We start from the raw sequence: 23,052 nt of genomic DNA, 5'->3' as shown, positions 1-23,052 counted from the left end.
ACAAAATACTCTCCACTGAGATCCTGTTTTCTGCCTCTCAGGTTGAGTAGGTCACATAATTGACCTCTTATTTGTCTTCCTTGTCTTTAAGGTTGTTTTTTCTTTTTTGTTTAATCTATCTGTGGTTTTAGTTAGTGTAACTGATATTCTTCTTTTTTTATTAGTGTCTAAGTCTATCTCAGATGGTTCTTAACCCTTTACGACCTTGGATGTATCCATACGTTCAGGTCGGTAGGTACTGTGCGCGCATGATCGCCGCCGGGTGTCAACTAATTCTGACAGCTGACACCCGGCACTCAGTGACAAGAGCAGTGCCCACACCACTCCCAGTACTTTAACCCCTAAATGCTGCGATCAAGAAAAAGTGGATTAAAACGCCATTAAAAAGACGAATGTAAAGAAAAATGGTATCGCTGAAAACATCATCTTGTCTGGCAAAATAAGCCGTGATACAGCTCCCTTAGCCTAAAAATAAAAAAGTTACAGCTCTCAGGATAAAGTGATGCAAAAATAATTATTTTATCTATAAAATAGTTTGTATCATTGGGTAAAAGCGTCAAAACAAAAAAAAAGATGGTATCATAAATGTGGTATCACTGTAATCGTACCGACCCGAAGAAAAAGCTGCCTTATTAATTTTACCACACTCTGAATGGCTTAAAAAAAACAACTCCTGAATTGCTGTTTTTCGTTCATTCTGCCACCCAAAAATCGGAATAGAAAGTGATCAAAAATGTCATGTGTACGAAAATGGTACCAATAAATACGTCAGTTTGTCCCGCAAAAAACAAGCCCTTACATTACTCTGCTAGCAGAAATATGGAAAAATTATAGTTCTCAAAATATGGCGATAAAAAAACTAGTTTTTACAATAAATAGCGTCTTTTAGTGTGTGACAGTACACTGCTGCTGCTGATTTGTTCATTCTGCCTCCCAAAGATCTCAGTAAGGCTCCGTACACATCTATCCTGCACTCTGTGCTGAGCACGCAGAGTTACACCCAGGGTTTCTGTGTAGATCTCTGAAATACGTGATTCAAACAGAACCCCTGGCAGAAGATTCCCTACAATGAGGCAGAAGGAGGCACTGTGGACACCGTTCGGCCTGTGATCCGGCGGTGTCCGTCTTTTTAGGTGTGCATAAAAGCGAAGTCTGCCACAGTTTTGTGCACTTCTGAAAAAAAGGACACCACTGAACTGAGGCCAGACTGAGTTCAGAGTAACTCTGCTGCCTCCTTTTAGTTAATGGGTCCCTCTGGGTTTCATTTGAATCATGTCTCTCGGAGATTTACATGGAAACCCCAATATAAGGGCTCAGCGTAGAGCGCAGGATAAATGTGATCCCAAATGTTATGTAAAATGTTCCCAAAAAATGCTTCAAATCAATCCATAAAAAAGCGAGTCCCTACTCAGGTCCGTCATCTGTCAATGGAAATATAGGAGGCTTCCACGTTATTGGTAGTACAAAGGCTCTGGAAGAGCGCTATGGCTCCTCGCCCCCCCAAAGGAAATTCAGTAAATTCTGCGCTCCCAAATCCAAGTACTCACGTCCCTTCTGAGCCCCAGTGTGCCTAAACCACATTTAGCATCTATATGTTTGTCATTTCTGTAGTGATGACAACCCGCCTAATTTAAGGGTGCATGTCTCCAGAAGCACGAGCTGGGCACAATGTATGGGCACTACACCGTACTGGGGAATACAATGGCAGTTTGCAGTTTTCATTCAGCAACATCCACTGCTGCTTGTTTCTGGAAAACACCCATTGAGTCAAAATCGTCACTACACCTGTAGATAAATTCCCAAAAGGGGTTATCATTTCCAAAATAGGGTAATTTGAGAGGGGATTCTGCTTTTCTAGCAGTAAGGGGCTCTGTATATGGACTCCGCAAACTATTCTAGAAAAATCTGTGCTCCAGTAGGAAAATAGCGATCCGCCCCTCCCGAGTCTCGGTATGGCTAAGCAGTACTGTACAGCCACATATGGGGTATTTTTACATTCACCAGAAATTGTGGGACAAATTTTGGTGCCATTTTTGCCATTTCCCCTTGTGAAAATGTAAAATCTGGGGCTAACACTAAATTTTGGTGGTAAAAATGTAATTTTTTTTTTTTCACTGCCCAATGGTATAAATTCTGTGACCCACCTGTGGTGTCAATTTGATCATTGCACCCCTAGAGGAATTCATTAATAAGTTTAGTTTGTAAAATGGGGTCTCTTATGGGGATGGGTCTGCTGTTCTGGCACTTCACCGGCTCTGCCAAAGTGACATGGTACCCTCAAACCAGTACAACAAAATCTGAACTTCAATATGGTGCTTCTTCCCTTCTGACCTTTGCACTGTACCTAAAAGGTACCATATTTTTTGGACTATAAGACACACTTTTTTCCTCCAAAGTTTTGGAGGAAAGTGGGGGGTGTATCTTATAGCTCGGATAATACATTTTGACTGTGGAGGGGGGGACGGCGGCGGAGGAGCGGGGCACAGGCAGTAGCTGTAGCTGGCTGCTGCTGCTCGTTGAACACGTGTGCCTGCTACTAAAGAGAATGAATATTCACTCTTCTCCACCTATGGGAATGGAGTTATGAACAGTTATGATTGATTCAGGCTTTTCTTGAGAAAGGGAATTTTAGCTTTAATCGCTTGGGTTTTTACTCTATTGGCTAATAGCGTTCCAGCCTTAGTATCCTGTGAGTAATAAAGAGACTTAGTTTTTTGTAGTTTTTTTTCGTATTTATATATAATAAGCAATCTCCATATAGTGCCCTCCCAAGAGATGGAAAATATAGAGAACTGTGTCATATCTTGCTGAGTGTGGAGGTACTTTGCTCCAGGAAAAAAAAATGACCAGGGAAAGCCACAGAAAGACTGCAGGAGAAGCGGCTCTCAGCTCCAAGATGACACCGCGGTTGTCACGCAGGGGACAGATTGAGCAGGGGAGACAAGGAGGAGGATAGTGGTGGTCAGGCTGGAGTGATTTGCCTGCACAGAAACACAGGTCTCAGCAGGTGACGGTGACCTTCTTATAGCAGCTACCCCGTAGTTGTCCATAGGCTCTGGAGCAGAGGAGTGGGGTGAAGAGGAGATGGGAGAAGCAGCTGCATTACTGAAGGGGTGAAAAGTCAGCGAAACTGCATGTGGCACAGTACTCACTGCCCCACAGCCTAATCTTCACCAAGATGACATACATGTAAATCCTCTCTGTTTTGAATGTACAGTTTGGTGGTCTTAAAGATGAGATAGCAGATATACGTCGCAAACTGCAGAGAATACAAAACAGCAGGGGCAGTGGAAGAGTCAGCGCCCCTGAGGATCAGATAGCCGATATGAGCAAGGAGAACAGGCTTGTAGAACAGCAAATATCTGCACTGCTGGCAAAGCAGATGACCCTGAAAATAGATCAAGATGCAATAATATACCACTTATTGATGTGCCTGAAAAAAAATAGAAGGCTCCTCTCCTATTGAATTCTTTGAAAACTGGAGGAAATTAAAAATTGGGCCTGAAACCTTAACCCCCTATAGGCTGTAGAATGAGCTCATAGGGCGCCAACCCGTCCTCTTCCTCCTGGGCTTCCACAAAGACCTGTGCTGGCTAAAACATTACACTATCAGAACAGAGATATTATCCTGCGGCAGGCAAGGGATCACCCAGATCTAATAATTAATGGATCCAAAATCTCAATCTTTCCAGATTACTCTATAGAAGTACAGAAACAAAGAGCCAGATTACTTGATATCAAAAAACATCTGAGAGATCTGCACGTTCTATAGTCAATGATATTCCCTGCCAAATTAAGGGTGGTAGCCGGAGGTTCTGTGCGCTTTATTCAAGATTCAAAAGAAGTCCTTCACTGGCTGAATGAGAGGCAAATACACCGGGATCAAATTCGGGATGTTACAAGTTGAAGATCCTGTGGTACAAACCCCAATTCTTCAGAAACACGATGATCTGTGAGTATATGGGAAGAAGTGTGTCCCTGCTTGTTGGACAGTTCTTTACAAATGTTGTTTTCTTCAGGTTCTATTATGATTATATCACTGTTTTATGTCTAAGTGGGGTTGAATCATCCTCCAAGGAGACTTAAGTTGTAGGTGGGATTCTCCCATACATTCAACAGTGACTGAGCCTTCGTTTATCTATTTGATTATATATGGCGGGGTCCGTGGCAATAGCGGGAATGTAAGGGGTCTTTCTTCTAGTTTTAAAAGACAGGTGATCTTTCAGTATCTTCAGATGGAAAAACTTGCTCTGATTTTCCTGCAAGAAGCACATCTTACCTCTTCAAAAACTTCACCTACTAAACGAGAAGTGGTTACAGGCGACTATCACTCCACGCGCTCTCCATACTCTCGGGGAGTCAGTATATTAGTACACCCTAGTGCACAATGTGAGGGTCTTATAGTGATAAATAGATACAGAGGGTCAGTACGGATGTTTGTTCTGTAAGTTATTACTAAGTCTCTATTACTAATCTCTATCTACATACCACCACCATATTCCAGTAGAATCATACACAAAATTCTCTCTATTATTGATGGTTTCTCGCACACCCCCTATATTATAATAGGGGACATTAATAATATACCGGACTCTCTCTGGGATAGAGGGAGACATGAAGCTAAGAGGGTAAAAGGCAATTGTACTCCTTTTGGTCACTTACTTAAGGAGACAGCTGTAATTGATCTTTGGAGAGCCGGTCGTCCTAATGTATACCAATACTCCTGCTTCTCGTCCACATTCTCCTCTTTGTGGAGAATGGATTTGTCTCTTGGAAATGAATGGATGCCGGGTCTTATATCTGACATCAGCTCCTGCCCAGAGCGCTATCCCATCATTCTCCTCTGTGTCTCCCTAAGCTTAATCTCCCAATGCAGCACAGACCCACAGGGAAATTAACCCCTTTTGGTTGCAAGTTATAGACCTTAAGGGGAAAATTGATGGGAAACTAAAGGAGAATCTTGTGATTAATAAAAATACAACTTCCATTTTCTATGTATGGGAAGCCATGAAGGCCGACCTTAGAGGAATATATATAACAGAAATCTCAGCAGCTGAATCCCGGACTAAGCAGCAGGATCCATTGGTGTTTCAGGAATTGGGAGATGCAGAGAGTGCGATGATTACAGATCCAACGCCGGCTGCTCAAAACAGGCTGAAAGCAGCTCAGGACCTGCTGAATCAGGGAACATTGCCGCTGCAGGAAGGAAGAAGATGTTTCCCAGGACGCAATATTGTGAAGAGGGAGATAAAGCAGGTCACTTATAATGTGATCAAGCAATAGCGTAATCAGTTTGTAAAGGTAGAAAACAGAAAAGGTACTTTCCCAGATGAATATAATATAGGTTTATACAAAGGATATAAATTAGAAGATAGCATTTAATTTAATTCATTAAAATATCAGAATTAAAATAGAGACACAAACAAGATATATATATATATATATATCTATATATAGATATATATATATATAGATATATATAGATAGATATAGATATAAACCACAGGTGGGCAGGTGTGAATGTCACAGCACAGAGAGGTATTACATATACATTAACAAATCTCAAGCAACGCCTCTGAACACAATGGGTAGATATACCGATCCAAACAACATGTCCCACATGCCCTCATATACGTGAGAAAAAAGGAAAGGTCTCCCCCCAATTCTAGTAGTTAATTCTCAGGCATCAGATCCTTTTCAGATCCACATGAATGGGAGCAAAGACAAATGTCTAACTATCATCCTGTTAAGGAACCAGGTAAGGGTGTCCTTATTTTCATGAAACTTTTCTTCCCTGTGTGGGATTCACCAGGGAATTAAACCATTCAGTTATGTAGGTCTTCAAGTCTCCTCCTGTGTAATAGTGACCTGTTTCCCGGTCCCCCTTAAATAATTCAAAAGTACCAAGCAAAACCCTTCATTTCTGAACACCACAACGTCATTTCCTCTTATTGGAACGCATTATTCTGCAACGTGACATCGCGACGCGTCATTTCCGGTGCATCAATGATCGGCATACTGCCGGAACGCATGACTCAAAATAACAGCACGCACACAAGCAAGTCCTTCTATAACAAAGTCCTTCATATTCCAAACCACAGACACATGTGGCTTTATAGATGACCCCTTTACTTCTGCAATTTATGAATGATCTGATGACATATTTTTCTTCCATGTCTTTGTTATAGAAGGACTTGCCTACATTAATGGCCTTACACGCCCCACACCCACATCCTTTATTCTTTCCAAATCTACCAATAACTTGCTTGAGGTAGATAGCAGCAAGGTAAGAACAATAATAAAACATAACTTTTGATTAAAGTGTATAAAAACGACTACAGTAGTATAAAAATAAGAACACCTGTTTCTCATAAATATAGATTTAAATGAACAGAGCGCTATAGTGGTGGACGATATATCTGTAAATGGAGATAGACCTGTACGAAAAACGTCATACAAATGCCTGAAAATTACAGTGGTCACATATAATGCATATGAAGTATAGGAGGAAATGTCAATGTTAAATACTAATTACGGATATTCATTTTATTCTGAATTCTGCACCATACATTGCATAAGATTGCATCAGCTATCGTGCTAGGGTTTCTAGATGACATGCGCTATTTGTGTATTTTTAGTTCACTACCATATACAGAAGAACAGGTGTTATGGGGGGGCCTATAAAAGCCCATGTTAGAGACAGGGGGGTGCTGGCCATTCCACAGGACACTGAACGAGGGTCTGTGTGTGAAACAGCTGCTGATGTAGGTCCAACGGACACATGGTGTCATACTGACACACGCGCTGGACACAGACAGACGCAATCTACCATCCAGGATCCCAGGGAAAGAATCTCAACTATTAAGCTAATTATGGACAAATGGACAATCACTCTGTAACCATTTAACTATTATATATAATTACTGCAATCATTCTTTTTAATGGACAATCCAAGAATAAATCTATACATTTTTTTCATAAGAATATAGTCTTTGATTAATCACATCTGATAAGAAGTCCTCAATAGGAAAAAATACAGAAAGAAGTATTTTTTTACAGTCAACAAATCAGGGTGGAAAATAAAATTGGAAATCTCTCACCCAAAACTCAGATCCACTGAGTGAATAGGAAGTTCCTCCTCATCCAAGGCAAACAAAGGACAGAATCCTCCTTAGGTCTGGGAAGGGTAGAGACCTGAGCAATTAGCTCTATTCTGCCATATAGGTCAGTACCGTAACCCTACATGCCCCATGACTCCTGCCCTTACAAGAGCAGTCCACAGCTTTCCTGGAGCATCCACAACTTTCCAGAAGGGAAACGCGGCTCCGCTCGGTACGCCTCGTACACACGTGGCTCCGCTCGGTATGCCTCGAACACATGCGGCTTCGCTCGGTATGCCTCGTACACAGGCGGCTCCGCACGGTACGCCTCGTACACACGCGGCTCCGCTACGTACGCCTCATTCACACGCGGCTCCCCTCCGTACGCCTCTTACACACGCGAGGCTCCGCCCCGTAAGCCTCGCACACGCGTGGCTCCGCCCCGTACACCTCACACGCGCGGCTCCGCCCCATACGCCTCGTACACGCGTGGCTCCGTTCCGTACATGCGCTGCTCCACACACCTCGTATACACACGGCTCCGCTCCGTATTCCTCGTACACATGCGGCTCCGCTCCATACACCTTGTACACACACGGCTCCGCTCCGTACACCTCGTGCACACAGCTCTGCTCTGTACACCTCGTACACATGCGGATCCGCTCCGTACACCTCGTACACATGCGGCTCTGCTCCATACACCTCGTACACACGAGGCTCAGCTCCGTACACCTCGTACACACGTGGCTCCGCTCAGTGCACCTCGTACACACGTGGCTCCGCTCCGTACACCTCGTACACACGTGGCTCCGCTCTGTACACCTCATACACACGCGGCTCCACTTCGTACACCTTGTACACACGGGGCTCCGCCCCGTACACCTCGCACATTCGCGGCTCCGCCCTGTACGCCTCTCACACGCGGCTCCGCCCCGTACGCCTCACACACGCGCGGCTCCACCCCATACGCCTCGTACACCCGTGGCTCCGTTCCGTACACGTGCGGCTCCGCCCTGTACACCTCGTACAAGAGCGGCTCCGCACACCTCGTACACATACGGCTCTGCTCCGTACTCCTCACACGCGCGGCTCCGCCCCATAAGCCTCGCGCACGCGCGGCTCCGCCCCGCACGCCTCGCGCACACGCGGCTCCGCTCCGTACGCCTTGCACACGCGGTGCTCCGCTCCGTACACCTTGCACAAGCGGGGCACCGCCCCGTATGCCTCACACACGCGCGGCTCCGCCCCATACGCCTCGTACACGCGTGGCTCCGTTCCGTACATGCGCGGCTCTGCCCCGTACACCTCGTACACGCGCGGCTCCGCACACCTTGTACACACACGGCTCTGCTCCGTACTTCTCGTACACACGCGGGTCCGCTCCGTACATCTTGTACACACGCAGCTCCGCTCCGTACACCTCGTGTACACGCAGCTCAGCTCCGTACACCTCGTACACACGCGGCTCCGCTTCGTACACCTCGTACACACGTGGCTCCGCTCCGTACACCTCGTACACACTCGGCTCCGCTCCGTACACCTCGTGCACACGGCTCCGCTCCGCACACCTCGTACACGAGCGGCTCCGCACACCTCGTACACACACGGCTCCGCTCCGTACTCCTCACACGCGCGGCTCTGCTCCATACGCCTCGCACACACGCGGGGCTCCGCTCCGTACGCCTTGAACACGCGGGGCTCCGCTTCGTATGCCTCACACACGCGCGGCTCCGCCCTATACGCCGCGTACACGCGCGGCTCCGTTCCGTACATGCGCGGCTCTGCCCCGTACACCTCGTACACACACGGCTCGGCTCCGTACTTCTCGTACACACGCGGCTCCGTTCCGTTCATCTCGTACACACGCAGCTCCGCTCCGTACACCTCGTGTACACGCAGCTCAGCTCCGTACACCTCGTACACACACGGCTCCGCTCCGTACACCTCGTGCACACGGCTCCGCTCTGTACACCTCCTACACACGCGGCTCCGCTCAGTACATCTCGTACACACGAGGCTCCGTTCCGTACACACGCGGATCCGCTCCGTACTCCTCGTACACACACGGCTCCGCTCCCTACACCCTCGTACACACACGGCTCCACTCCGTACACCCTCGCACACACACGGCTCCGCTCCGCACACCTCGTACACACTCGGCTCCACTCCGTACACCTCGTACACACAAGGCACCGCTCCGTACACCCTCGTACACATACGGCTCCGCTCCGTACGACTTGTACCACTCGACTCCGCTCCGTACGCCTCGTACACGCGCGGCTCAGCTCCGTACGCCTCGCACACACGCGGCTCCGCTCCGTACACCTCGTACACGCGTGGCTCCGTTCCGTACACGCGCGGCTCCGCCCCGTACACCTCGTACACGAGCGGCTCTGCACACCTCGTACACACACGGCTCCGCTCCGTACTCCTCGCACACACACGGCTCCGCTCCGTACGCCTTGCACACGCGGTGCTCCGCTCCGTACGCCTTGCACACACGGGGCTCCACCCCGTATGCCTCACACACGCGCGGCTCCGCCCCATACGCCTCGTACACGCGTGGCTCCGTTCCGTACAGGCGCGGCTCCGCCCCGTACACCTCGTACATGCGCGGCTCCGCACACCTTGTACACACACGGCTCTGCTCCGTACTTCTCGTACACACGCGGCCCCGCTCCGTACATCTCGTACACACGCAGCTCCGCTCCGTACACCTCGTACACACGCGGCTCCGCTTCGTACACCTCGTACACACGTGGCTCCACTCCATACACCTCGTACACACACGGCTCCGCTCCGTACACCTCGTACACGAGCGGCTCCGCACACCTCGTACACACACAGCTCCGCTCCGTACTCCTCACACGCGCGGCTCCGCCCCATACGCCTCGCACACACGCGGCTCCGCACGCCTGGCACACGCGGGGCTCCGCTCCGTACGCCTCGCACACGCGGAGCTCCGCTCCGTACGCCTTGCACACACGGGGCTCTGCTCCGTACGCCTCGCACACGCGGGGCTCCGCCCCATACGCCTCGTACACGCGTGGCTCCGTTCCGTACATGCGCGGCTCCACCCCGTACACCTCGTACACACACGGCTCCGCTCCGTACTTCTCGTACACACGCCGCTCCGCTCCGTTCATCTCGTACACACGCAGCTCCGCTCCGTACAACTCGTGTACACGCAGCTCAGCTCCGTACACCTCGTACACACGCGGCTCCGCTTCGTACACCTCGTACACACGTGGCTCCGCTCCGTGTACCTCGTACACACACGGCTCCGCTCCGTACACCTCATGCACACGGCTCCGCTCTGTACACCTCGTACACATGCGACTCCGCTCAGTACACCTCGTACACACTCGGCTCCTTTCCGTACACCTCGTACACATTCGGCTCCGCTCCGTACTCCTCGTACACACACGGCTCCGCTCCCTACACCCTCGTACACACATGGCTCAACTCCGTACACCCTCGTAAACACACGGCTCCGCACACCTCGTACACACACGGCTCCGCTCCGTACACCTCGTACACACACAGCTCCGCTCCGTACACCTCGTACACACACGGCTCCGCTCAGTACACCCTCGTACACATACGGCTCCGCTCCATACACCTCGTACACACGCGGCTCCGCTCCGTACACCTCGTCACACGCGGCTCCACTCCGTACACCTCGTACACACGCGGCTCCGCTCCGTACGCCTCGTACACAAGCGGCTCCGCACGCCTCGTACACACCCGGCTCCGCTCCGTACGCCTCGTACACTCGCGGCTCTGCTCTGTACGCCTCGTACACTCGCGGCTCCGCTCCGTACGTCTCGCACACACGCGGCTCCGCTCCTTACGCCTCGTACACACGCGTCTCCGCTCCGTACGCCTCGTACACACGCGGTTCCGCTCCGTACACCTCGTACACACGCGGCTCCGCTCCGTACACCTCATACACTCGCGGCTCCGCTCAGTACACCTCGTACACATGCGGCTCCGCTCCGTACACCTCGTACACATGCGGCTCCGCTCTGTACACCTCGTACACACGCGGCTCCGCTCCGTACACCTCGTACACACGCGACTCTGCTTCGTACACCTCGCACACAAGCGGCTCTGCTCCGTACACACAAGGCTCCGCTCCGTACACCTCGTACACACGCGGCTCCGCTCCGTACGCCTCGTACACACGCGGCTCCGCTCCGTACACCTCGTACACACACGGCTCTGCTCCGTACACACGTGGCTCCGCTCCGTACACCTCGTACACACGCGACTCTGCTCCGTACACACGCGGCTCCGCTCCGTACACCTCGTACACACGCGGCTCCGCTCCGTACGCCTCGTACACGCGTGGCTCCTCTTCGTACACCTCGTACACGCGCGGCTCCGCTCCGTACACCTCGTACACAAGCGGCTCCGCTCCGTACACCTCGTAAACACGCGGTTCCGCTCCGTACACCTCGTACACACGCGGCTCCCCTCCGTACACCTCGTACACACGCGGCTCCGCTCCGTACACTTCGCACACACGCGGCTCCGCTCCGTACACCTCGTACACACGAGGCTCTGCTTCGTACACCTCGCACACAAGCGGCTCTGCTCCGTACACACAAGGCTCCTCTCCGTACACCTCGTACACACGCGGCTCCGCTCCGTACACCTCGCACACACGCGGCTCCGCTCCGTACACCTCGTACACACGCGACTCTGCTTCGTACACCTCGCACACAAGCGGCTCTGCTCCGTACACACAAGGCTCCGCTCCGTACACCTCGTACACACGCGGATCCGCTGCGGACGCCTCGTACACACATGGCTCCGCTCCGTACACCTCGTACACACACGGCTCTGCTCCGTACACACGTGGCTCCGCTCCGTACACCTCGTACACACGCGACTCTGCTCCGTACACACGTGGCTCCGCTCCGTACACCTCGTACACACGCGGCTCCGCTCCGTACGTCTCGCACACACGCGGCTCCGCTCCGTACGCCTCGCACACACGCGGCTCCGCTCCTTACGCCTCGTACACACGCGTCTCCGCTCCGTACGCCTCGTACACACGCGGCTCCGCTCCGTACACCTCATACACGCGGGGCTCCGCTCCGTACACACGCGGCTCTGCTCCGTACACCTTGTACACACGCGGCTCCGCTCCATACACCTCGTACACACGCGGCTCCGCTCCGTACGCCTCGTACACACGCGGCTCCGCTCCGTAAACCTCGTACACACGAGGCTCCGCTTCGTACACCTCGTACACACGCGGCTCCGCTCCGTACACCATGTACAGACACGGCTCCACTCCGTACGCCTCGTATACGCGCGGCTCCGCTCCGTACGCCTCGTACACGCGCGGCTCCGCTCCGTATGCCTTGCACACTCGCGGCTCAGCTCCGTACGCCTCGCACACTCGTGGCTCCGCTCCGTACGCCTCGCACACGCGTGGCTCCGCTCCGTACGCCTCGCACACGCGCGGCTCCGCTTCGTACACCTCGTACAGAAGCGGCTCCGCTCCGTACACCTCGTACACACGCGGCTCCCCTCCGTACACCTCGTACACACGCGGCTCCCCTCCGTACACCTCGTACACACGCGGCTCCCGTCCGTACACCTCGTACACACGCAGCTCCGCTCAGTACACCTCGTACACACGCGGCTCCGCTCCGTACACATGGCTCCGCTCCGTACACCTCGTACACACGCGGCTCCGCTCCGTACACCTCGTACACACGTGGCTCCGCTCCGTACACCTCGTACACGTGCGACTCCGCTCCGCACACCTCGTACACGCGTGGCTCCACTCCGTACACCTCGTACACGCGCGGCTCCGCTCCGTACACCTCGTACTCGCGCGGCTCCGCTCCGTACACACGCGGCTCTGCTCTGTACACCTCGTACACACGCGGCTCCGCTCCGTACACCTCGTACACACGTGGCTCCGCTCTGTACGCCTCGTACACATGCGGCTCCGCTCCGTACGCCTCGTACACACGTGGCTCCGCTCCTTAAACCTCGTACACACGAGGCTCGGCTCCATACACCTCGTACACACACGGCTCCGCTCTGTACACCACATAGAGACACGGCTCCGCTCCGTACACCTCGTACACGCGCGGCTCCGCTCTGTACACCTCGTACACGCGCGGCTCTGCTCCGTACACCTCGTACACACGCGGCTCTGCTCCGTACTCCTCGTACACACGGCTCCGCTCCGTACACCTCGTACACACGCGGCTCTGCTCCGTACACCTCGTACACGAGCGGCTCCGCTCCGTACACCTCGTACACACGCGGCTCCGCTCCGTACACCTCGTACACACGCGGCTCCGCTCCGTACACCTCGTACACACGCGGCTCCGTACACCTCGTACACGCGCGGCTCCGCTCCGTACACCTCGTACACACGTGGCTCTGCTTCGTACTCCTCGCACACACGGCTCCGCCTCGTACACACGCGGCTCTGCTCCGTACACCTCGTACACACGCGGATCCGCTCCGTACACCTCGTACACACACGGCTCTGCTCCGTACACCTCGTACACACACGGCTCTGCTCCGTACACCCCGTACACACGTGGCTCTGCTCCGTACACCTCGTACACACGTGGCTCTGCTCCGTACACCTCGAACACACACGGCTCTGCTCCGTACACCTCGTACACACGCGGCTCCGCTCCGTACACCTCGTCACACGCGGCTCCACTCCGTACACCTCATACACACGCGGCTCCGCACGCCTCGTACACACCCGGCTCCGCTCCGTACGCCTCGTACACTCGCGGCTCCGCTCCGTACGCCTCGTACACTCGCGGCTCCGCTCCGTACGCCTTGTACACACGCGGCTCCGCTCCGTACGCCTCGTACACACGCGGCTCCGCTCCGTACGCCTCGCACACACGCGGCTCCGCTCCGTACGTCTCGCACACGCGGCTCCGCTCCGTACGCCTCGTACACACGCGGCTCCGCTCCGTACGCCTTATACACACGCGTCTCCACTCCGTACACCTCGTACACACGCGGCTCCGCTCCGTACACTTCGCACACACGCGGCTCCACTCCGTACACCTCGTACACACGAGGCTCTGCTTCGTACACCTCGCACACAAGCGGCTCTGCTCCGTACACACATGGCTCCGCTCCGTACACCTCGTACACACGCGGCTCCGCTCCGTACACCTCGCACACACGCGGCTCCGCTCCGTACACCTTGTACACACGCGACTCTGCTTCGTACACCTCGCACACAAGCGGCTCTGCTCCGTACACACAAGGCTCCGCTCCGTACACCTCGTACACACGCAGATCCGCTCCGGACGCCTCGTACACACACGGCTCCGCTCCGTACACCTCGTACACACACGGATCTGCTCCGTACACACGTGGCTCCGCTCCGTACACCTTGTACACACTCGACTCTGCTCCTTACACACGTGGCTCCGCTCCGTACACCTCGTACACATGCGGCTCCGCTCCGTACACCCCGTACACACGCGGCTCCGCTCCGTACACCTCGTACACGCGCGGCTCCGCTCCGTACACCTCGTACACAAGCGGCTCCGCTCCGTACACCTCGTAAACACGCGCCTCTGCTCCGTACGCCTCGTACACACGCGGCTCCCCTCCGTACACCTCGTACACACGCGGCTCCGCTCCGTACACCTTGTACACACGCGGCTCCGCTCCGTACACCTCGTATACACGAGGCTCCGCTACGTACACCTCGTACACGCGCGGCTCGGCTCCGTACACCTCGTACACGTGCGGCTCGGCTCCGTACACCTCATACACGCGCGGCTCCGCTCCGTACGCCTCGTACACACGCGGCTCCGCTCCGTACGTCTCGCACACACGCAGTTCCTCTCCGTACGCCTCGTATACACGCGGCTCCGCTCCGTACACCTCATACACACGCGGCTCTGCTCCGTACACACGTGGCTCCGCACCGTACACCTCGTACACACGCAGCTCCGCTCCGTACGCCTCGTACACGCGCGGCTCCGCTCCGTACGCTTCGTACACGCGCAGCTCCGCTCCGTACGCCTCGTACACGCGCGGCTCCGCTCCGTACGCCTCGTACACGCGTGGCTCCGCTCCGTACGCCTCGTACACGCGCGGCTCCGCTCCGTACGCCTCGTACACGAGCGGCTCCGCTCCGTACGCCTCGTACACGAGCGGCTCCGCTCCGTACGCCTCGTACACGCGTGGCTCCGCTCCGTACACCTCGTATACGCGCGGCTCCGCTCCGTACACCTCGCACACGCGCGGCTCCTCTCCATACACCTCGTACACAAGCGGCTCCGCTCCGTACACCTCGTACACACGCGGCTCCGCTCTGTACACCTCGTACACACGTGGCTCCCCTCCGTACACCTCGTACACACGCGGCTTCGCTCCGTATACCTCGTACACACGCGGCTCCACTCCGTACACATGCGGCTCTGCTCCGTACATCTCGTACACACGCGGCTCCGCTCCGTACACCTCGTACACACGTGGCTCCGCTCCGTACGCCTCGTACACACGCAGCTTCGCTCCGTACTCCTCGTACACACGCAGCTCCGCTCCGTACACCTCGTACACACGCGGCTCCGCTCCGTACACCTCGTACACACGCGGCTCCGCTCCGTACACCTCGTACACACGCGGCTCCGCTCCGTAAACCTCGTACTCACGGCTCCGCTCCGTACACCTCGTACACACGCGGCTCCGCTCCATACACCTCGTACACACGAGGCTCCGCTCCGTACACCTCGTACACGCGCGGCTCCGCTCCGTACACCTCGTACACGTGCGGCTCGGCTCCGTACACCTCATACACGCGGGGCTCCGCTCCGTACACACGCGGCTCTGCTCCGTACACCTTGTACACACGCGGCTCCGCTCCATACACCTCGTACACACGCGGCTCCGCTCCGTATGCCTCGTACACACGCAGCTCCGCTCCGTACGCCTCGTACACACGCGGCTCCGCTCCGTAAACCTCGTACACATGCGGCTCCGCTCCGTACGCCTCGCACACACGCGGCTCCGCTCCGTACACCTCGCACACGCGCGGCTCCGCTCCGTACACCTCGCACACGCGCGGCTCCGCTCCGTACACCTCGCACACGCGCGGCTCCGCTCCGTACACCTCGCACACGCGCGGCTCCGCTCCGTACACCTCGTACACAAGCGGCTCCGCTCTGTACACCTCATACACACGCGGCTCCCCTCCGTACACCTCGTACACACGCGGCTTCGCTCCGTACACGGCTGCGCTCCGTACACCTCGTACACACGTGGCTCCGCTCCGTACGCCTCGTACACACGCGGTTCCGCTCCGTACACCTCGTACACACGCGGCTCCGCACCGTACACCTCGTACACACGCGGCTCCGCTCCGTACACCTCGTACACATGCGGCTCCGCTCCGTACACCTCGTACACGCGCGGCTCCGCTCCGTACACCTCATACACGCGCGGCTCCGCTCCGTACACCTCGTACACACCCGGTTCTGCTCCGTACACACGCGGCTCTCTCCGTACACCTCGTACACATGCGGCTCTGCTCCGTACACCTCGTACACACGTAGCTCCGCTCCATACGCCTCGTACACACGCGGCTCCGCTCCGTACGCCTCGTACACACGCGGCTCTGCTCCGTACACACGTGGCTCCGCTCCGTACACCTCGTACACACGCGGCTCCGCTCCGTACGCCTCGTACACGCTTGGCTCCTCTCCGTACACATCGTACACGCGCGGCTCCGCTCCGTACACTTCGTACACAAGCGGCTCCGCTCCGTACACCTCGTACACACGCGGCTCCGCTCCGTACACCTCGTACACATGCGGCTCCGCTCTGTACACCTCGTACACACGAGGCTCCGCTCCGTACACCTCGTACACTCGAGGCTCCGCTCCGTACACCTCGTACACGCGCGGCTCCGCTCCGTACACCTCGTACACGCGCGGCTCCGCTCCGTACACACGCGGCTTTGCTCCGTACACCTCGTACACACGCGGCTCCGCTCCATACACCTCGTACACACGCGGCTCCGCTCTGTACGCTTAATACACACACGGCTCCGCTCCGTACACCTCGTACACATGCGGCTCCGCTCTGTACACCTCGTACACACGCGGCTCTGCTTCTTACACCTCGCACACAAGCGGCTCTGCTCCGTACACACAAGGCTCCGCTCCGTACACCTCGTACACATGCGGCTCCGCTCCGTACGCCTCGTACACACGCGGCTACGCTCCGTACAACTCGTACACACGCAGATCCGCTCCGTACACCTCGTATACACGCGGCTCTGCTCCGTACACCTCGTACACACGCGGCTCTGCTTCGTACACACGTGGCTCCGCTCCATACGCCTCGTACACGCGTGGCTCCGCTCCGTACGCCTCGCACACACGCGGCTCCGCTCCGTACACCTCGCACACGCGCGGCTCCGCTCCGTACACCTCGCACACGCGCGGCTCCGCTCCGTACACCTCGTACACAAGCGGCTCCGCTCTGTACACCTCGTACACACGCGGCTCCCCTCCGTACACCTCGTACACACGCGGCTTCGCTCTGTACACAGCTCCGCTCCGTACATTTCGTACACATGTGGCTCCGCTCCGTACGCCTCGAACACACGCGGCTCCTCTCCGTACACCTCGTACACACGTGGCTCCGCACCGTACACCTCGTACACACGCGGCTCCGCTCCGTACACCTCATACACGCGCGGCTCCGCTCCGTACACCTCGTACACACGCGGTTCTGCTCCGTACACACGCGGCTCTCTCCGTACACCTCGTACACACGCGGCTCCGCTCCGTACACCTCGTACACACGTGGCTCCGCTCCGTACGCCTCGTACACACGTGGCTCCGCTACGTACACCTCGCACACATGCGGCTCTGCTCCGTACACACGTGGCTCCGCTCCGTACACCTCGTACACACGCGGCTCCGCTCCGTACGCCTCGTACACGCGCGGCTCCTCTCCGTACACATCGTACACGCGCGGCTCCACTCCGTACACCTCGTACACAAGCGGCTCCGCTCCGTACAGTTCGTACACACGCGGCTCCGCTCCGTACACCTCGTACACATGCGGCTCCCCTCCGTACACCTCATACACACGCGGCTCCGCTCCGTACACCTCGTACACACGGCTCCGCTCCGTACACCTCGTACACATGCGGCTCCGCTCTGTACACCTCGTACACACGAGGCTCCGCTCCGTACACCTCGTACACACGCGGCTCCGCTCCGTACACATCGAACACGCGCGGCTCCGCTCCGTACACCTCGTACACAAGCGGCTCCGCTCCGTACAGTTCGTACACACGCGGCTCCGCTCCGTACACCTCGTACACATGCGGCTCCCCTCCGTACACCTTGTACACACGCGGCTCCGCTCCGTACACCTCGTACACACGGCTCCGCTCCGTACACCTCGTACACATGCGGCTCCGCTCCGTACACCTCGTACACACGAGGCTCCGCTCCGTACACCTCGTACACGCGCGGCTCCGCTCCGTACACCTCGTACACGCGCGGCTCCGCTCCGTACACACGCGGCTTTGCTCCGTACACCTCGTACACACGTGGCTCCGCTCCATACACCTCGTACACACGCGGCTCCGCTCTGTACGCTTAATACACACACGGCTCCGCTCCGTACACCTCGTACACATGCGGCTCCGCTCTGTACACCTCGTACACACGCGGCTCCGCTCCGTACGCCTCGTACACACGCGGCTACGCTCCGTACAACTCGTACACACGCAGATCCGCTCCGTACGCCTCGTATACACGCGGCTCTGCTCCGTACACCTCGTACACACGCGGCTCTGCTCCGTACACACGTGGCTCTGCGCCGTACACCTCGTACACACGCGGCTCCGCTCCATACGCCTCGTACACGCGTGGCTCCGCTCCATACGCCTCGTACACACGCGGCTCCGCTCCGTACACCTCGCACACGCGCGGCTCCGCTCCGTACACCTCGCACACGCGCGGCTCCGCTCCGTACACCTCGTACACAAGCGGCTCCGCTCTGTACACCTCGTACACACGCGGCTCCCCTCCGTACACCTCGTACACACGCGGCTTCGCTCTGTACACGGCTCCGCTCTGTACACCTCGTACACACGTGGCTCCGCTCCGTACGCCTCGTACACACGCGGCTCCTCTCCGTACACCTCGTACACACGCGGCTCCTCTCCGTACACCTCGTACACACGCGGCTCCGCACCGTACACCTCGTACACACGCGGCTCCGCTCCGTACACCTCATACACGCGCGGCTCCGCTCCGTACACCTCGTACACACGCGGTTCTGCTCCGTACACATGCGGCTCTCTCCGTACACCTCGTACACACGCGGCTCCGCTCCGTACACCTCGTACACACGTGGCTCCGCTCCGTATGCCTCGTACACACGCGGCTCCGCTCCGTACGCCTCGTACACACGCAGCTCCGCTCCGTACACCTCGCACACATACGGCTCTGCTCCGTACACACGTGGCTCCGCTCCGTACACCTCGTACACACGCGGCTCCGCTCCGTACGCCTCGTACACGCGCGGCTCCTCTCCGTACACATCGTACACGCGCGGCTCCGCTCCGTACACCTCGTACACAAGCGGCTCCGCTCCGTACAGTTCGTACACACGCAGCTCCGCTCCGTACACCTCGTACACATGCGGCTCCCCTCCGTACACCTCGTACACACGCGGCTCCGCTCCGTATACCTCGTACACACGGCTCCGCTCCGTACACCTCGTACACATGCGGCTCCGCTCCGTACACCTCGTACACACGAGGTTCCGCTCCGTACACCTCGTACACGCGCGGCTCCGCTCCGTACACATCGTACACGCGCGGCTCCGCTCCGTACACCTCGTACACAAGCGGCTCCGCTCCGTACAGTTCGTACACACGCGGCTCCGCTCCGTACACCTCGTACACATGCGGCTCCCCTCCGTACACCTCGTACACACGCGGCTCCGCTCCGTACACCTCGTACACAAGGCTCCGCTCCGTACACCTCGTACACATGCGGCTCCGCTCCGTACACCTCGTACACACGAGGCTCCGCTCCGTACACCTTGTACACGCGCGGCTCCGCTCCGTACACCTCGTACACACGCGGCTTTGCTCCGTACACCTCGTACACACGCGGCTCCGCTCCGTACACCTCGTACACACGCGGCTCCGCTCTGTACGCCTCGTACACACGCGGCTCCGCTCTGTACGCCTCGTACACACACGGCTCCGCTCCGTACGCCTCGCACACACGCGGCTCCGCTCCGTAAACCTCGTACACACGAGGCTCCGCTCCGTACACCTCGTACACACGCGGCTCCGCTCCGTACACGACGTACAGACACGACTCCACTCCGTACGCCTCGTACACACGCGGCTCCGCTCCGTACACCTCGTACACACGCGGCTCTGCTCCGTACACCTCTTACACACGCGGCTCCACTCCGTACACCTCGTACACACGCGGCTCTGCTCCGTACACCTCGTACACACACGGCTCTGCTCCGTACACCTCGTACACACGCGGCTCCGCTCCGTACACCTCGTACACACACGGCTCTGCTCCGTACACCTCGTACACACGCGGCTCCGCTCCGTACACCTCGTACACACGCGGCTCTGCTCCGTACACCTCGTACACACACGGCTCTGCTCCGTACACCTCGTACACACGCGGCTCTGCTCCGTACACCTCGTACACACACGGCTCCGCTCCGTACACCTCGTACACACGCTGCTCCGCTTCGTACACCTCGTACACACGCGGCTCCGCTCCGTACACCATGTACAGACACGGCTCCACTCCGTACGCCTCGTATACGCGCGGCTCCGCTCCGTACGCCTCGTACACACGCTGCTCCGCTTCGTACACCTCGTACACACGCGGCTCCGCTCCGTACACCATGTACAGACACGGCTCCACTCCGTACGCCTCGTATACGCGCGGCTCCGCTCCGTACGCCTCGTACACGCGCGGCTCCGCTCCGTATGCCTTGCACACTCGCGGCTCAGCTCCGTACGCCTCGCACACTCGTGGCTCCGCTCCGTACGCCTCGCACACGCGTGGCTCCGCTCCGTACGCCTCGCACACGCGCGGCTCCGCTTCGTACACCTCGTACAGAAGCGGCTCCGCTCCGTACACCTCGTACACACGCGGCTCCCCTCCGTACACCTCGTACACACGCGGCTCCCCTCCGTACACCTCGTACACACGCGGCTCCCGTCCGTACACCTCGTACACACGCAGCTCCGCTCAGTACACCTCGTACACACGCGGCTCCGCTCCGTACACATGGCTCCGCTCCGTACACCTCGTACACACGCGGCTCCGCTCCGTACACCTCGTACACACGTGGCTCCGCTCCGTACACCTCGTACACGTGCGACTCCGCTCCGCACACCTCGTACACGCGTGGCTCCACTCCGTACACCTCGTACACGCGCGGCTCCGCTCCGTACACCTCGTACTCGCGCGGCTCCGCTCCGTACACACGCGGCTCTGCTCTGTACACCTCGTACACACGCGGCTCCGCTCCGTACACCTCGTACACACGTGGCTCCGCTCTGTACGCCTCGTACACATGCGGCTCCGCTCCGTACGCCTCGTACACACGTGGCTCCGCTCCTTAAACCTCGTACACACGAGGCTCGGCTCCATACACCTCGTACACACACGGCTCCGCTCTGTACACCACATAGAGACACGGCTCCGCTCCGTACACCTCGTACACGCGCGGCTCCGCTCTGTACACCTCGTACACGCGCGGCTCTGCTCCGTACACCTCGTACACACGCGGCTCTGCTCCGTACTCCTCGTACACACGGCTCCGCTCCGTACACCTCGTACACACGCGGCTCTGCTCCGTACACCTCGTACACGAGCGGCTCCGCTCCGTACACCTCGTACACACGCGGCTCCGCTCCGTACACCTCGTACACACGCGGCTCCGCTCCGTACACCTCGTACACACGCGGCTCCGTACACCTCGTACACGCGCGGCTCCGCTCCGTACACCTCGTACACACGTGGCTCTGCTTCGTACTCCTCGCACACACGGCTCCGCCTCGTACACACGCGGCTCTGCTCCGTACACCTCGTACACACGCGGATCCGCTCCGTACACCTCGTACACACACGGCTCTGCTCCGTACACCTCGTACACACACGGCTCTGCTCCGTACACCCCGTACACACGTGGCTCTGCTCCGTACACCTCGTACACACGTGGCTCTGCTCCGTACACCTCGAACACACACGGCTCTGCTCCGTACACCTCGTACACACGCGGCTCCGCTCCGTACACCTCGTCACACGCGGCTCCACTCCGTACACCTCATACACACGCGGCTCCGCACGCCTCGTACACACCCGGCTCCGCTCCGTACGCCTCGTACACTCGCGGCTCCGCTCCGTACGCCTCGTACACTCGCGGCTCCGCTCCGTACGCCTTGTACACACGCGGCTCCGCTCCGTACGCCTCGTACACACGCGGCTCCGCTCCGTACGCCTCGCACACACGCGGCTCCGCTCCGTACGTCTCGCACACGCGGCTCCGCTCCGTACGCCTCGTACACACGCGGCTCCGCTCCGTACGCCTTATACACACGCGTCTCCACTCCGTACACCTCGTACACACGCGGCTCCGCTCCGTACACTTCGCACACACGCGGCTCCACTCCGTACACCTCGTACACACGAGGCTCTGCTTCGTACACCTCGCACACAAGCGGCTCTGCTCCGTACACACATGGCTCCGCTCCGTACACCTCGTACACACGCGGCTCCGCTCCGTACACCTCGCACACACGCGGCTCCGCTCCGTACACCTTGTACACACGCGACTCTGCTTCGTACACCTCGCACACAAGCGGCTCTGCTCCGTACACACAAGGCTCCGCTCCGTACACCTCGTACACACG

The sequence above is a fragment of the Phyllobates terribilis genome, unplaced genomic scaffold (assembly GCF_046119375.1).
Source record: "Phyllobates terribilis strain yellow unplaced genomic scaffold, ASM4611937v1 Scaffold_200__1_contigs__length_3551848, whole genome shotgun sequence".
Lineage (NCBI taxonomy): Eukaryota > Metazoa > Chordata > Amphibia > Anura > Dendrobatidae > Phyllobates > Phyllobates terribilis.
Note: the sequence above shows the minus strand (reverse complement) of the source record.